The following is a 16,626-nucleotide window of genomic DNA, read 5'->3' as shown; positions in this document are numbered from 1 at the left end:
AGAGAGAGAGAGAGAGAGAGAGAGGCGTGTTCTGAATGCTAGGGTTTTTTTGGGTTTTTGGTTTTGGTTTTTTTAGAAATTTAGGAAAGAGCAAGGAACTTTCAAAGAATAAAGGAGAGTGTTCTGTTCAGAATAATGAGAAAAGATGAAAGGTCAAGCTCATGTTTCATCCCCTCATCACGGGCAGATGGAGGACAAGGTAAACTTGTGATTTCTGCAAGAATTAGATTGCATTCAGGCCACACAGGAAGGCATTGTTATTATTCTCATGGCACAGGAGACAGAGCGTCCACTGGCTCAGTTGTGTTCTTCTGATTTCTACTCCCACTGTCTAGTGGAGCATTTACCAGATGAAGGTCTGGAGCAGAGACTATGCAACCTGAAAAAGGGGGAAATGTTTGGCTCCTTGAACAGGAGAGTCATATATTTATTCTTGCTTATCAGGATGGGTGATGAAAAATTGGAGATTCAATATTTAATGACTATTACTGTGAATTTATAATAGAGTTGAAGTCAATAAGAGGAAAATAAAGGGAAAGAGTGACACACCTAATTTACAGTTCTGTTGTGTTAAGACACTGACAAAAACAATCTTTGGAGAGAAAACAGCTTATTTCAGCTTATATGCTACAATGTATCATCAAGGAAGACAAGTTAAGACAAGTTGGATGTGAATCAGAGGCCAGAAAAGAATACTATTTGCAAATTGATATTAAAGGTCTGCTTAGCTACCTCTCTTATATAACCCAGGGCCACATGCCTAAGGATGCATTGCCCACTTTGGGACGAGTCAGCCTACATCAATCAGTAATTACCAAATTGCCACACAGACCAATTGTATGGTGGTTCTTTCTCAGTTGTGACTTCCTTTTCCTAGATATGTCTAAATCAAAACTAAGTTTAACTGTGCTTGAAAAGCAATATGAATACAATTTTAATATGGACTGCATGCTGAAGAATAGTTGAGAATATCAACTGAGAGTAGAGTAATTTTGCTACAAACCATCATGGAGAAAAGGTAGATGCAGCCTGATGAGTGAATTCAGATCAGTCAAGGCAGATAGGACTGAAGATGGCGACTACTTTTATAATTTCTTCAAGAGGGACTTGTACTCATGAGAATGCCAAGCAGAACTGCCCATCTTAGAGTCCTGAAGTGTAAGTAATATCTTTTTATGCTGGACACTAGACAATAGACTTTTTCTGTAAATGTTCTTATTCTGCTCATGTACCCCAATCAGCAATATTCCTTTCCAGGGTCTCATCCATCATGGCTGTTAAATAGAAGCATGTATGACTTTGGAATCAGTTCATCCTCATAAACTCTCTTGCACCTCTCTACATAAATGACATTTCTACATCTATGACAGAATAAAGCAAGTTAAAATTTCAAAGACATAGATTTTGATATCTCATTATATTCAACAGTGTTAGGAAAGATTATTGTGTCCTCAGAGTGAAGACTGGAGAAATATAAGAAGCCTGGGAAATGGCCCAGATGCTCAATTACAGCTTATACAGCATACAATGTCTTCATCGCACACAGTTCTTCTGGAATGTGATTGTTGTTAGGTCATGCCAGAAGCTACTGCTGTCACTCTTCATGCGAGTGACAGAGTCAACAGTCCAGAGTGACAGTTCCTAACTATTCCTAGAGCAGTTGCTACTAACAATACATCAGAACACAGGATCTACAACTGAAATACATACCACAGGGAGCATGGAAGTGAGCTTCTAGTGCCAACAGCTTCTCCAGAGGAAAAGCGAGTATGTTTGTGCTGCCCAGAAGAGAGATGTGAGCTATGCCTAGAGGAGTCCCTCAGATGAAGGACTTTAAGCTCTGAAGGTAACTTTCTCTTTTGGAAAGACCAGTTGAAGTTGGAATAGCATTCAATTCAATAGATTCTACATGTTGGGTGAGGGTAGACCTCTTGTCATGAAATTTACACAGAACTGTGCATCCAGCCAGCCTCCTGACATCTAAGTGGGCCAAGAATCCAAACTTCCTAGTGTAGGCATCTCAATATTTATAAAAACCTACCTAGTAGGAGTGAAACAGAATGGAAGAAGATCTTTGGAACTCAAATATTCTGACAAGGGAATTATACCCAGATTTTGTGAAAGCCCATAAAACAAAAGGTAAAACTAAGGAGTGAATGAGGGAAGAAGAGGGAGCTAGAAGAAAATGGGAAAGAAATAATAGTTTGTAGGCAGAGAGTGCTCTTTTGTTTCCTGGCTGCCCAGACCCAAAATAATCACACAGAAACTATATTAATTACAATAAATAACTTAAGTGTATTCCTATCTAGCTCTTACATCATAAATTAATCCATTTCTATCATTTTATATTTTACCACAAGGCTCATGGTTTACTGGTAAGGTTTCTGGTATTTGTGTCCTTTTGTTGCTACATGGCGTCTCTCTGATTCCACTTTCTTTCTCCTAGCATTCTTTCTTCCATAGGCCAAAAGAGATTTATTCATTAACCAATAAAAGTAACACATATACAAAAGAACTTCCCACACCAAGAGTTTGGTAAAGGGGGAATAACATCATCTAATACTGAGAGGTGATGAAAAAGTTTTGAGACCCAAGGAGAGATGAAAAGGTTACCTGGACTTTACTGCTCAGCAAGACATTCAGCTTTGCATATGCTGTGCTGTCTTGTAGTCACTGTGACTCTTTCTGGAGTTTGGTCTCAAACTGAGAGATATAAAATATCCAAGTCTTCATTCATCCCTGCAGCAACATCAAATGCTTATTTCCCAATCTCCATCCATTATGCACAAGAATGCTGACAGATAAGACCATGAGGTTCATGGCTCTACAACTTCTTAACACATGTCTTCTAGTATTACAGCCCACACAGACACACAGAACTGCTGTTTTCACCTGAACGAAAGAATTCTCCAAATTCACATACACACGCACACACACACACACACACACACACACACACACACACACACACACGAGGAGAGAAATAAAGACTCGTGATCTGAATGCTGATTTTATTTTAGTAGTTTAGGGAAGAGCAAGGGAGTTTTGCAAAGAACAAAGGATACCATTCTGTTCAGAGTAGTGAGAAGAGCTGAATGGTCAAGCTCATGCCATGTCCCCTCATCACGGGTGGATTGAGGACAAGGTTCACTTGGGATATGTGCAGGGATTAGATTGCATTCAGGCCACACAGGAAGGCATCTTTATTATTCTCTTGTCACAGAAGGCAGAGAATCCACTGGCTCAGTTTTTCTTCTGATTTCCACTCCCACTGTCTAGCGGAGCATTTACCAGATGAAGGTCTGGAGCAGAGACCATGCAACCTGAAAGACACAGCACAACAAAATGAGTGGAAACCTTTATAAAAATAACCTTTCCTAGAAGTGAAGTGTGGACAAGATGTACTGGAGAGGAGAGGGGTGATTATCTTGTCTTGCTTACATTCGATCAGAAGATTTCTCTATCATCAGAAGTTGAAAAGAGATGTCATATTGACCCGTGTTCTCATGTGATTGCCTGTCTTTGTATCTTTCTTCAATGACACCCTTTCAATTTAATATGTCTTGCTTTATCAATCATATATGACACTGTGTGCTGATGGAAGCTACGTATATAAAAGCTTCTTATCCAAAAGATCTTTTTACAAACAAAAATTAAAAGGTCATTCCGGTAAAAGAGCTAAAAGTACTCTTAATTCATTTCTGTCCTGTTTCTCCATGGAGACAGAGTGAGGCAGTGAAGATGGCCTTCAGAAGGAAGCAGATACCTACAGTGAGAGTCAGTACAGTTTCTATATGTTCCTATACATCATGAAATTTGGGAATCTTTGCACATCCCTTTGAATGCTAAGGTGATCCTGTTTCCCTTGAAGAGTCCAAGACAGTAGCAAGGAACTTTGGGTACTGGACAGCATCAGGATATTTATCCCACTGGAGATGAGCAATGGGATGAAATGGGAAGATCCACTCCATGCAAGGGTGACACACATGTCAAGAGTGCCTTTCGCTCAGTGAAGGGACATGCTTGTACTATTGCAAAACCCTGCTGTCACTTACTTGCACTGGTCACCTTGAGGGCTTCCTTCACTGTAGATGTCAGAGGGAACTTGCCCTGGTTACAGAAAGAGCCACTGAAGTCATCCATGCCAAGGGCCCAGATCATGGCACCTCCAAAATTGTTCTCCTGAAGCCACTGGGCCTGGTTCAGGAGAGCGGGTAAGAGTCATTTGGATTCTTAATTTTGAGGCTTCTGTACTTCCAAGGGAATGAACATACCTGGATGAGAAAGCTCCTAACATTGTCATAGCCAACCCATTCATTCCCTTGGTAGGCATAGGGCACTTCCTGAGAGCCTTCCCAGCTCTGAGTGGCTTCTTTTGTGAGGAAGGTACAAACCTTAAAAAAGACAAGAGGTCAAATTCTTAAGATATTATGCTATGAAAGAAAAATATATTTTGTTTGGTATTCTTTGTGCCTCATTTTAAAATGAGTGTTATTTGTAATTAAAGACATTGAGTTACAGTATTCTCTGTGAAGGAAAATTCTCTACAGCTAAACTATATTAAAGGTGAATTTTATTTTTTTATTCTGTCTTTTGTTTACATTTTGTCTTTTCCCCATTTTTTGTTTTAGGTACAGTCTATGTCTGTAGCACACAGTCAATTTACACTATCGCCTCTCCTGCATTTTGGCCTGAAATATGTTTACAGGTGTGAGGCATCACAGTTATCAACACAACTTTTCCCCAAACCTTGGTAAATGAACCCAGTCATTTTCACCAAGAAAAGAGCTGGATCACAGAGGAACACCCAGCTAGTGCTATCTTCAGATGCTCATCTAAGGTTGAGATTTAAGCACTGGATTTAGAGAATCTACATAGTAAGATACATTCTTCAATATAACTTTCCTCTGTGCTAATGCAGATACACATCAGTATGTGGTCTGTTACATGAAGAAATAGTATTTAATGTTAAGCATAGTATATTTGTATGATTGAAGAAGTATAAATTAAAACATTTTATAAATTTGGAAGGACATTTATTAGATCTAGTAAGAACTGGACAGAATGAATGTTCAGATTCAGCTGATTCCAATCTTCCACCCCCTGACACCTGGCTACAGCCCAGTTCTCAGCCTGAAATTGAAACAGCACAGGATGGCCAACCTACAGACCTCATAGTAGGGACCTTCAGGGCCAGGGCTTGCGGTTGGGGCACCAATTCCATTCTTAGATAGGTCAGTCAGGGAGAAGGTTTGTGCATATGTTGCGAATCCAGCAATAAGCTTCTCAGCTGCAGCTCCATTTTTCACCCAGTACTTCATGATGTAATCCTGAAACACAGCAGGCAATTAAAAGTCCCATAAGGGTCACGGAGACTACAATTGGTGAACCTAAAGAAACTAAATAAGAAGGTGAACCCAAGGAAAAACATATAGCTATCCTCTTGGCTATGGGAATTAGACAAAATTGCCGGGGAGAAAATTGGGATCTTGGGGGTGGGGTGGGATGCGGGTAAGGGGTGATGGGGGAGAGAAAAGTTAGAAGGGAAGGAGGGGGGAACTTGGGGAAACAGGAGGATTGGGATAAAGGAAGGTTGGACAGGGGAGCACGGAACCACAATTCTTAGTTAAGGGAGTCACTTTAGGGCTGGCAAGAGACTTGACCCTAGAGTGGCTCCCAGGAGCCCATGGTGAAGTCCCCAGTGAGTCCCTTGGACAGCTGAGGATAGGGAACCTGAAATGACCCTATCCTATAGCAATACTGACGAATATCTTGCATACCACCATAGAACCTTCATCTGGTGATGGATGGAGATAGAGACAGAGACCCACACTGGAGCACTGGACTGAGCTCCCAAGGTCCCAATGAGGAGCAGAAGGAGGGAGAACATGAGCAAAGAAGTCGGGACCAAGAGGGGTGCACCCACCCACTGAGACAAGGGGGCTGATCTACTGGGAGCTCACCAAGGCCAGCTGGACTGTGACTGAAAAAGCATGGGATAAAACCGGACTCTCTGAACATGGCAAACAATGAGGGCTGATGAGAAGCCAAGGACAATGGCACGGGGTTTTGATCCTACTTAATGTTCTGGCTTTGTGGGAGCCTAGCCAGTTTGGTTGTTCACCTTCCTAGACATGGACGGAGTGGGGCGGACCTTGGACTTTCCACAGGGCAGGGAACCCTGACTGCTCTATGGACTGGAGAGGGAGGGGGAGAGGAGTTTGGGGGAGGGGGAGAAGGGTGGGAGGAGGGGGAGGGAAATGGGAGGCTGGGAGGAGGCGGATACTTTTTTTTCCTTTTCTCAATAAAAAAAAAAAAAACAAGTATCTCTCATTACAACCTATAAATCTAGCTTCAGGTCGTCCACACTCTCTTCTGGTCTCTTTAGGCACCTGCACTCACGTACACATATCCCACTATACATGCTTAAAAATAAATATTTAAAATTAAAAAAAAAAGTCCCAAACAGCTGCTGAAGACTTGTGGCTGTATATGTTAACTTCCCAATAGCACAGATTCTGTTATTAAGATAGATTTTAGAGGTTTTTCAAAAGCATATATCTAAATTTATTGTTAATGATAACAATAAAAACCAGTAGTTTGAGAAGCTGTGTGTGCTTCTAGCTATTTCTTGTATTAATTTACTCATCATTTAGATTGTCTCTAGTGCAGTCTGCATTGCATCTTTTTAGGGACTTACCATATTCAGGAAGGCATTGTTGTCAATGTCAGTTGGTGATTTGTACAGAGGACTCTTTTCTCTGGTGTATCCCTCCTTATAGTCATGAAGATTGTAGGTCATGACCAGGATGTAGTTCAAGAACCTTGAGGGAAAAAAACTCATAAATCATTTCTGACAGACACTTGCCACACTCATTCAGGAAAAAGACACAATATTCAAAACCTGTACACAAAGCACTGGAGCAACAAGACCCCTAAGTGTCCTCTGACTTAATTCCAAGGGGTGAAGAAAGAGTAAGAGGAATCACTTACTGGGATAGCTGGGGTATCTCATAGGCAGACTCAATGGTGGAAATGATACCAGCTACTGTAGCAGCAATCATCAGCCTTGGTGTCTTGCTTTGCAGGGATTCTTGCTGAAAGGCTTAATACATTTCCTATAGAACATTTATGTATACTTCACATTCATTTTGCCTATTCAAATATATTATATATGTATGTATAATTGTATAATAATTAATTAAATGATTTAAATATTTTGTTTCACCTTACCATGATACCATATAGATAAACTCATGACAGATAATATTCAGCAATTTAAAAGATTTCTAATAAACATGGATATTGGAAAATTTTGCTATGCCTCATCTCAGTTTATTATTCAGTAATCCAAAATCTAGTTCCCAGGTTTCTTGTTAGATTATCCACAACCATCACTACACTGAGAGCTTTGCAGGCTTTCCACACAGCAAGGTTTTCATGGTGAAGAAAATTATTTGCATTTTTCCAGTATCTGGACTATGCCACAAGACCAAGATTTTATGGAATAAAATGTAGACTGAAAGTAATACAAAGAGGAAGTTGGTAAAGACTGAGTTACAAATACAATTCAGTTCCAGAGGAAATCAACATGTATTAAGGTCAGCTCTAATAAAGAAATATTTTGGTATGCAAATCTTTTTCTAACAAAATGTCTACAGACACTGCCATGTAGATCAGTGGTTGTTTTGGGTGAGACATTTACTGGACAGATATACCAAATAAAACTAGACATACTGGAAAATATTAAACCCAAATATTGTATTATATGTGCACTGATTTTTATTGTTCCAAGGTAAAATCTAGTGCCAGGGACTAGGAATCATAATTATGCCTGGAGGCATATTTCCTTTGAAATTAGAGTAGTATATCTGATGAAGAGAGGTAATAAAGCAAAGTAAAGTAGAGTTGACTTATTGTCTTATGCTGAGACTCTTCAGAGTGGTTGAGGATCTGGTATTGGTGGTATGAAAAAGAATATGTCCCTGGAAACAGATCCCAGTGGCATAACAATCTGAGGGGGGAAAAGGAAGAATAAGAAAGTAAGTCTAGAGAGTAAAGTTTCTGATTTGCAAGTGGATAGATGTCCAAATCGTCTGTAATCTTGGACTTCACACTATTTACTCATTTTGCTTCCTACTCTCCTACTGGTTATATCAGTAGGTAGATGTTAACATCAATAAAGTGGATTATCTAGGGTTCTTCATGAACTCTTAGTTACTATCCAAACAAGACATTTTGGGCTCCTGGATTTATGGATATTCGTCAATTCTTGTTCAAATCTCTTTGTCTGTGTTTACCATCTTACCAAATATTGTAAGGGTCAAATGGTCAAACCAGAAACATGGGGTTCTCTGTTTCTTCACAAAATGTTCCCCAAGTCCGATAGACACTGACTATTATATATTTGTGACCTAACATTCTACCTCAGTTTCCAACCTTTGCACTTTTTTCTGTCCTTCGGGGTTAATGTCCAAATACTCACCCTAATGTACACATGTTGGAACACATCTTCACTCTCTATAATCTTTCAAACAATTCCACAGTATGGAAAATGAATTCCAAACACTTGGACACACACAAAGTGCCCCATGATCAGATGCTAGCCATTTTTGCAAACTTACCTTCTACCCCAGTCTTTGCTCATGTAGATCCCTATATGTCATCCTCTCCTGATCTAAGTGGATAGTCCCTGAATTTGTCAAGACTGAAATAAGGCACCAACATGGGAAGTTCTTTCTCTTCCTGTCATATCACAGAATTAGGTAAATACCAGATGCTGAAATTTTGCTCTATAGGAATCTTTATCACATCAGTTATTTCAATACGCTTGGAATTGTGGCTATAGTTTCAAGATTCCACCTCAGATATACATTCTCCATATCTAACTATACTCAGTCATCTCAGTTTTGACATAATTCCAATATTTTCCATATGCCTTGCTCATTGACAACAAACAGTCTCATAAAATTGTTTCATGCATTGAAATCTGCTCTAAGATTGCACTGATAGTTATAACATTCAGTATCTTGGGGCTCTTGGATGAGTCAGTTTTACACTTTTTCTACTCTAGGTAGTTGTATGTGAAATAAAGACTCATACTTAGGGTTCCTATTTGACAGGAAATGTGGAGATGAATCTTGATTGTTGAAAAGCACGCAGAGTAATGCCTAACATATAGCTTGCTGCAGTAAGGTATAGTTAGTTATACCTAAGGATCTTGGTAATCTTAATATTCTCAATTCCAAACTCTTGCTAGAATTTTCTCTGCAACCCTCCTTAGAAAAACAGATTTTGGAACTGGGTGGTGGTGGTGCATGCCTTTAATCCCAGTACTCCAGAGACAGAGGCAAATGGATCTCTGTGAGTTCAAAGTCAACCTGGTCTACAAGAGCTAGTTCCAGGACAGGCACCAAAGCTACAGAAAAACCTTGTCTCAAAAAAAAAGAAACAAAGAAGTATAGATATTGTATCTTCTAGGCTCAACCCACTTTTACCTTCTACTCACCTGTACCAGGACAGTAAAGAGATGCTTGTCCTTAGCAGGGCTCCCAGAAGACCCAGGATATCGCCAGTCTAGGTTCAGCCCATCAAATCCATACTGGTGCAGGAAGACCATAACTGAATTGATGAAAATCTTGCGGAACTCAGGAGTGGACACCTGAGAAACTGAGGCACACATACAAAAAAGCGTAAGACCATAATATAGGCACATTGGAATTAAACCCATTAATAACTCAATTTCTGCCTCTAAACACCTCCTGTGGCCTTTCTGGTTTTCACCCTGCCTCCTTCCACAATTGTGCCTCTTCTCAGACATAGTACCTTAGCACAGTTTCCTTGTCTGTACTCTAATAATTTCCAAATTGCCTGTGGTATTTTCACCAAGCAGATATCTGAGCTAACCAGGTTTTCATCAAATGCCTTCCAAATACAGGGACACTAAAGAAGTCTTCTTATTCATAAGCTTCCCTTTCTTACCTCTTCTCCAGAAGACAAAAAGAACAGAACAGAACAGAAAAGAAAAGAAAAGAAAGACAATGGTCACATCTCTGTTCATGACAGTTTTAAGAACAGGCTGATTGGAAGGCACTAACTCACAGGTCAGAGGATGCTATCCATTTGCATAATTCCAAACTTAAATACATGAAAGCCAGAGTAGCCTTTCCAATATCTTCCACTTACTATTTAGTCTCTAGTGAAAGATTTAATTGAGTTTCAAATCTTATGAAATGACATCCTTAATACCCATGCTAATATAATGAAGTAATAGAACACATATAGAACTGAGCTGGCTTGCTTTCAAAGTAATTGGGCCAGAGACTCTGAACTTATCACTTACGGAGCAGTTCCAGTATCGCTGCCTCCAACAGCCAAGAGAGTTATCAGTTCATTGCTCCTTTAAGGTAAAGGTTAAAGATGAGAAATTGCATAGTCTGTGGATTTCTCTTTTTAAAATAGTATTATTATCTATAATATGGCTCCTGCAATTCAGTGCTATCTAACCTAACCCAACATATTATAGATCAATTGTATTATATGACTGAAATATGAGTATGTGTGTATGTGTCTGAAATATGATCCAAACTCCTTGATATGTAATTCAGTTTTCAATCGTATTTTCTGGAAATAGTAAATAACAAGTATTTATCTTCTTATAACAGAAAAGTAAAATCGACCCCTATTTTACTCTTCCACAGCTAATTTTGTTAATTTTCAAATACTGTACACCACAGTAATGTGAAATTTTATCTAATTCCTTGTTATCTCACTCTTGGCTCCTGAACCAGAAGGGCAAGTATCATATGCTGCTGGACTGCTTGAAATAATGTCTTATCCACATGCGTAACAAGGAAGTTGCACTTCCGTGTCACACCATATGCAAAAACAACATAAAACAGAAAGAAAGGCATAGATAAAAGATTTGACTTCATCAAATAATTGCAAGAAAGCAATGGAAAGTTCTGTAGTAGTGACTGTGATTTTCACAATATGAAATCAAAACAAAGGCAACAAATCAAAACTGAACAGTGCAATTGAATCTGCACGGCAAGGGAGAAAATTGGAAGCAACATAATAAATGCTGAAGTTTGGAATGGAAGAAAAGATTTGTAAACTATACATATAATAAAAATCAATATAAAATGATGTGAGGAATATTCAGTATTCAATTTAGAATAGGAAAGGCAGTCCCCTTGCATCTACCATCTGTAAACTCTTATCCTTTTCAGTTTTCTGGAGCTACAGTTCCCATTCAAAGATCAGGACAGACACAGTCAGGCAGACCTTCAACACCAAAAACCTATAAACTTCCCTTTCTCCTACAGCTCACTTGAACTGCCTTTCCAGAGACAGGCAAGACTGAGTAAGTCTACCCCTACAAATTCCATTTCTGTAAGCCACTCCTTAACTCTGGAGAATCCTGAAGATTACCCACCACTAGTGACCCAGCCCATCCCAGAACAGAAAACACTTCATGTCCACTCCCATGGCTTTTCCCCATAACTGCCTGTGTGTTTCAACATGTTGAAAAGTATTGACTGAATGCAACGATGAAAACATAGCAAATAAGACCAATAATAGACAAATATGGTTGCAAGAAAGAGCCTTCTGCACACACAAAAAAAAACTACTGGTGCAATGGAAGGGCATCCTGCAGAATGAGAGAAAGCATTCGCTAGCCATCCATCTATTAGGCGATTAGTGACTATAAAGGACGAGGGGAAAAAACCTGAATTTGAAGAAAATCAAACAAGTTAATTAATCCGTGAATATGGAAGTAAGTGGGGAATATTCAAAAAAGGTTTACAAAGGGCCAGGAAACACTTAAAGAAATGATCGTCATCCTTAGCCATCAGGAAATGTAGATTAAAAAGTGCTCTATGCTAGAGCAGTAGTGGTGCAAAGCTGGTGGAGTAAGCAACCCATATCTGATTTTGTTTAGGCCCATTCCATTAGATGAAATTTAGCCCCAGCACTGCTGAGGTGGCCAAGAACCTGAGACCAGAAAGGTATGAAAAGTAAGGTCAAATCAAACACCACTGTTCTGCTAAAGGAATAAAGCCACAAAACAACTAAAAACATTCTCTTATTTTTTTTTTTGGTTTTTCAAGACAGGGTTTCTCTGTGGCTTTGGAGTCTGTCCTGGAACTAGCTCTGTAGACCAGGCTGGCCTCGAACTCACAGAGATCCGCCTGCCTCTGCCTCCCGAGTACTGAGATTAAAGGTGTGCACCACCACCGCCCGGCTTATTTATTTGTTTGTTTGTTTGGTTGGTTGGTTGGTTGGTTGGTTGGTTGGTTGGTTGATTTGAGACAGGGTTTTGCTGTAGCTTTGGAGCCTGTCCTGGAACTAGCTTTTGTAGACCAGGCTGGCCTCGAACTCACAGAGATCCGCCTGCCTCTGCCTCCCGAGTGCTGGATTAAAGGTGTGTGCCACCACCACTTGGCCTCCTAAAACATTTTGATATACTCATCGAGCAGTGCCTTGTTCAGTCATCATCAGAGAAGCTTCCTCCTACAGTAGATGGGATCAAAAACAGAGACCCACAGCTCGACAGTGTGCAAAGGGTGAGAGACTTGGAATATGCAGTTCTGTGTGGGACTTTTTCATCACATCCCTCCCCTCCACACCCCCAGAGACATTCAAGGACATAGACAATATGCAAAGGTTAGTTATGTGTAGTAAATATACAGTCGCAATCAATTAAAATATAAAGACAAAGGCATTGACTAAATCCACACATCAAAAATTGCTTCTGATGCACATTTAAGAAGAATTGATTGGTGACAACTATTGACACTGTAGACCCCAAACAGATCATTCTTCCCTTCTCTGACCTTTTTTTCAGGGTACGTAAAGGTTGATAGTCAGTCAAGTCACTGTTTCTTCCTTGGGTGATCCTGTTGTTCTTAATCTTTGCAAAGGCATAGATGAGGTGAGAACACAAGCAATATTGTGTCAATATTGCCAACACTGAAACTGCCCAGTCCTGGCCTGTCCTGGGCCACATTGTTGTAGTAGCACATCAGCTGGTAGGAAGAACCTGTGGGATGTGTAGAGTAAGAAGTACAGTATGCGGCAGGTGACAGTGGGGTCTGCTGACTTTTGTTCCTTCCTCTTTCCCCTACTGTATTTCAGGTACCTTTTATCTCCGAGAACCGGGTTGTGTGAAGACTCTTGAGCATGAGTCCAGGGTTTCTAACTCATGCACCAGGCACTCACTGAATTTTGTTATTTAGAGTTGGTAGAGGTCCATGTTCAAAGCTTGCATGAGCATAGGAGCTCATAAGAATTCATGCTCACCATTCCTGAGAAGCTCTACAGTTACCAGTTCCTTAACACTCAGAGGGAAACACTGCTGAGGACATCACAGATGGCTGAACTAAGAGTCATTCCTTGATGATAACCCATCTCTTTCCCTGGTTGGTTTATCTCCTCACACTGTTTTACAGGTGCACTAATATGATGGTATAATTTTAAAAGCATACAAAATAAGCAGACATGTGCTGTAAAAATAAATTAGATGATCTGAGGCCTAGGGGAGTAAAAAGCTTTGTCAACAAAATGAGGTGACATCACTAACTTACCCAGCTGGGCATTCAGCAGAAGTGCCAGACCTAGAGAGAGAGAACAAATGTTTACTCAGAGGCAGCAGTTGGTATCCTTAGGAGCTCTGAGAAATCTGGGCAATCCTACCAGAAGTAGATTGATATTATACAGATGAAACTTCACATATGTACAAGGATGGCCTTTTCAATTAACATACATTTATTTCCCTCTACTCTTTATGAATTCACAAAACACGCAAATACATCCCTGTTCCTTCTTCTGTGTCATAATTGAGGATTATTTTCAGAAATCAACTGTCTATACTAGCAACATGCACTAAAATTTCTTTTTTTTTTTTGCACTAAAATTTCTACAAATTGGTTCTCCTCTGTTACTCAGTATTCAGAAATACCTGGTCTTCCAGAGCCAAACTGATCCCAGACTTCCAACACCTGAGGTATACTCAAACATAAAACAATACAACCTGGAATTATTTTTGGTAATCATCTCTGATGATTCTTTCCCACAGGTAAGATTATATGAAGAGCCATATACCTATTGTGGGCTTCAGAAAACAATCCTTGGATTTTCGTTAATGTATTTTATCTTTTGTTTTGACTTTGGGTTTTAAACTGGCAATCTCACTATTAGCCCAGACTTTCTTTCAACATTGAACTTCCTAACTGTGCTTCTTGACAGATAAGATGGCAGGCATCCATCATAACCATGCTAAAAGACCACTTGTACTCTATATCACTTACAAGTTGAGCTTAGGATAATTTGAATATATTCAGCATTTTAACAAATTTTGTAAACAAATTTAGAGCAACAGGTAGATTTTCAATGACATGGCACAAACAACTACTAACACAATCTCTTTGAAGGGCTCCATTCCATAATATTGGAATTTTTACATCGTCAATGCTGCAGAATATTTAAGGACAAATGAGAAAAACGCTTTGCAATGTAAGGGGCAAAGAACACATGGCTAGCTCTAGCTCCTCCCACCCATTTTCATCTCTGTAGAACTCTAGTTTCAAGACACTAACATATTCACAAGCACCACTCCAAAGTCAGTCAAGAGGTAAACCAAGAGGAGCAGAGAGAATGATTAGCTACACCCAGGAGGAAAGAGCACACACATTGCAGATGAGTGAGACTTTCTGCTAGGCTGTGACATTAACATCAAAGTAGCAGAAGTGTCACAATAGCCCATGGTGGAAGAGCATGAGAAATCTTGGTTAAATAAAAAGAGAAAAGTTAATTCATTAAAGCATAACAGAACTGAGATATGCTCTTTTGTTGTCAGATCATGTGGCAAAATAAAACCAGGCAAGCCTGAGGCTGTGTATCTGATTGCTAACTCACCTGTGACAAGAATGAGTCAGGCCATGATGCCTTCAGGACTGCTCCCAGCAGAGCCTCTGCAGCTTTTTTATACATTTGGGAGCCGGGTTATCACTGATTTTCCAGATAGAAAGTAAAAACAATGGGTTTTTGTGTGTCTAATCAGTAAATCCAGAGGACTACATATAATCTGTCTCAGCTCCTTCAGTATCTAACCACCATCACAACCTTTCCTGCCCTTTATTGGAAAACAATGTCATATCTCCTTGTATTATAGTGGGTAAAATAGCCCTAGAAAACACGCATTCATTCAGCAACTTCAGGACAGGGGTCTTCCACATAACACCTGCTCAAATATCACATTAAAGTTTTGTTGTGCCAGTATTTCATATCTGGCATCAAATCTCGTTATTTTTTAATAATTAATTTTTTATTTAGTTTACATCTGACTAAAGTTTTCCCTCTCTCCTCTCCTCCTGTTTCTTTCCCCACCTCCCCTTTGCACCCTCATCCACCCCTCCTCTGTTTCTGTATAGAAAGGGGCAAACCTCCCTTGGATGTTAACAAAGTATGGTATAATCAAGTTGAAGTAGAACTAAGCTCCTTCCTTTGTATTAAGGCTGGGTGATGCAACCCAGTAAGAGGAATAAGTTTCCAAAGGCAAGTTCAAGCATTAGGGACAGGCCCTAATCCCACTGTTAGGAGTCTCACAAGTAGATCAATCTATACAACAGTCACACAAATGTAGAGGGCCTAGGTTGGTCCCATTCAGTCCCCTAGATGTTGGTCCCGAATTAGTGAGCTTCTATGAGCCGCTTCCATACAATCCTTCCTCTATGTCATGTTTGTCTTTCTGGGTCTAGGTTACCTCATTTGGGATGATATTTTCTAGTTTCATCCATTTGCTTACAAATTCGATAATGTCATTGTATTTTAGAGCTGAGTAAATGTAACATATTCTCTTTATCCATTCTTTAGTTGAGGGGGATCTAGGTTTTTTTCCAGGTTCTTGCTATTACAAATAAAACTGATATGATCATATCTGAGCTAGTGACCCGTGGTAATGATTGAGCAGCCTTTGGGAATATTCCCAGGGTTTCCATAGCGAGGTCTTGAAGTAGATAGATTCCTAGTTTTATGAGAAACTGCCATATCAGCTTCCAAAGTGGCTGTACAAGTTACACTCCCATCATATCACATTATTGTTGAAAGGCAAACAAAACAATTCTGTGGAAGTTATTAGATATTTTTAACATTATTTTTCTTCCTGAAATGATTGCCAGGGAATTCTTAAGTGTCCTCTTGACAAAACAGCAGAGGAAACTCTGAGAATCATAAGAAGATGTTTTAAAACACACACTCCACCAGATTAGAAATTCACAAGAAATGAGTAATTTTGTTATAACTTTCTTTTTAAATTATTTTTATATCTTTTGTATCATGACTCCCAATCCCACCTCTATCCCTCCTACCCCTGAAATAAAACAAAATTAAGTTAAATACTTCCTTACCTCAAGAGGGAAGAACCAAGGCATAGTCACAACCTGAACAAAGCAAAACCAAATTCCAATTGTATAAATAATTAAATGTCCCATATCTGGAACACACATAGGAACATATTACATGAAGAGTGACAAACCCTGGGACAAATAGCTCTACATGGGATGTCTCCATCAAATCCCTCGTCACGGGCAGGGAAGAGCAGGTAGAAGGAATGTAAGAGCCAAG

General features: G+C 39.6%; 1 pseudogene; it reads right to left on the bottom strand.

Annotated features, from left to right (window-relative positions):
- Positions 1-266: 266 nt before the first annotated feature.
- Positions 267-14,944, bottom strand: LOC121437969 (annotated as a pseudogene).
- Between the last annotated feature and the right edge of the window lie 1,682 nt (positions 14,945-16,626).

The sequence above is a fragment of the Microtus oregoni genome, unplaced genomic scaffold (assembly GCF_018167655.1).
Source record: "Microtus oregoni isolate MIOR12 unplaced genomic scaffold, Mior012 000054F_ref0000373, whole genome shotgun sequence".
Lineage (NCBI taxonomy): Eukaryota > Metazoa > Chordata > Mammalia > Rodentia > Cricetidae > Microtus > Microtus oregoni.
Note: the sequence above shows the minus strand (reverse complement) of the source record. Positions and strands in the feature narration are given on the sequence as shown.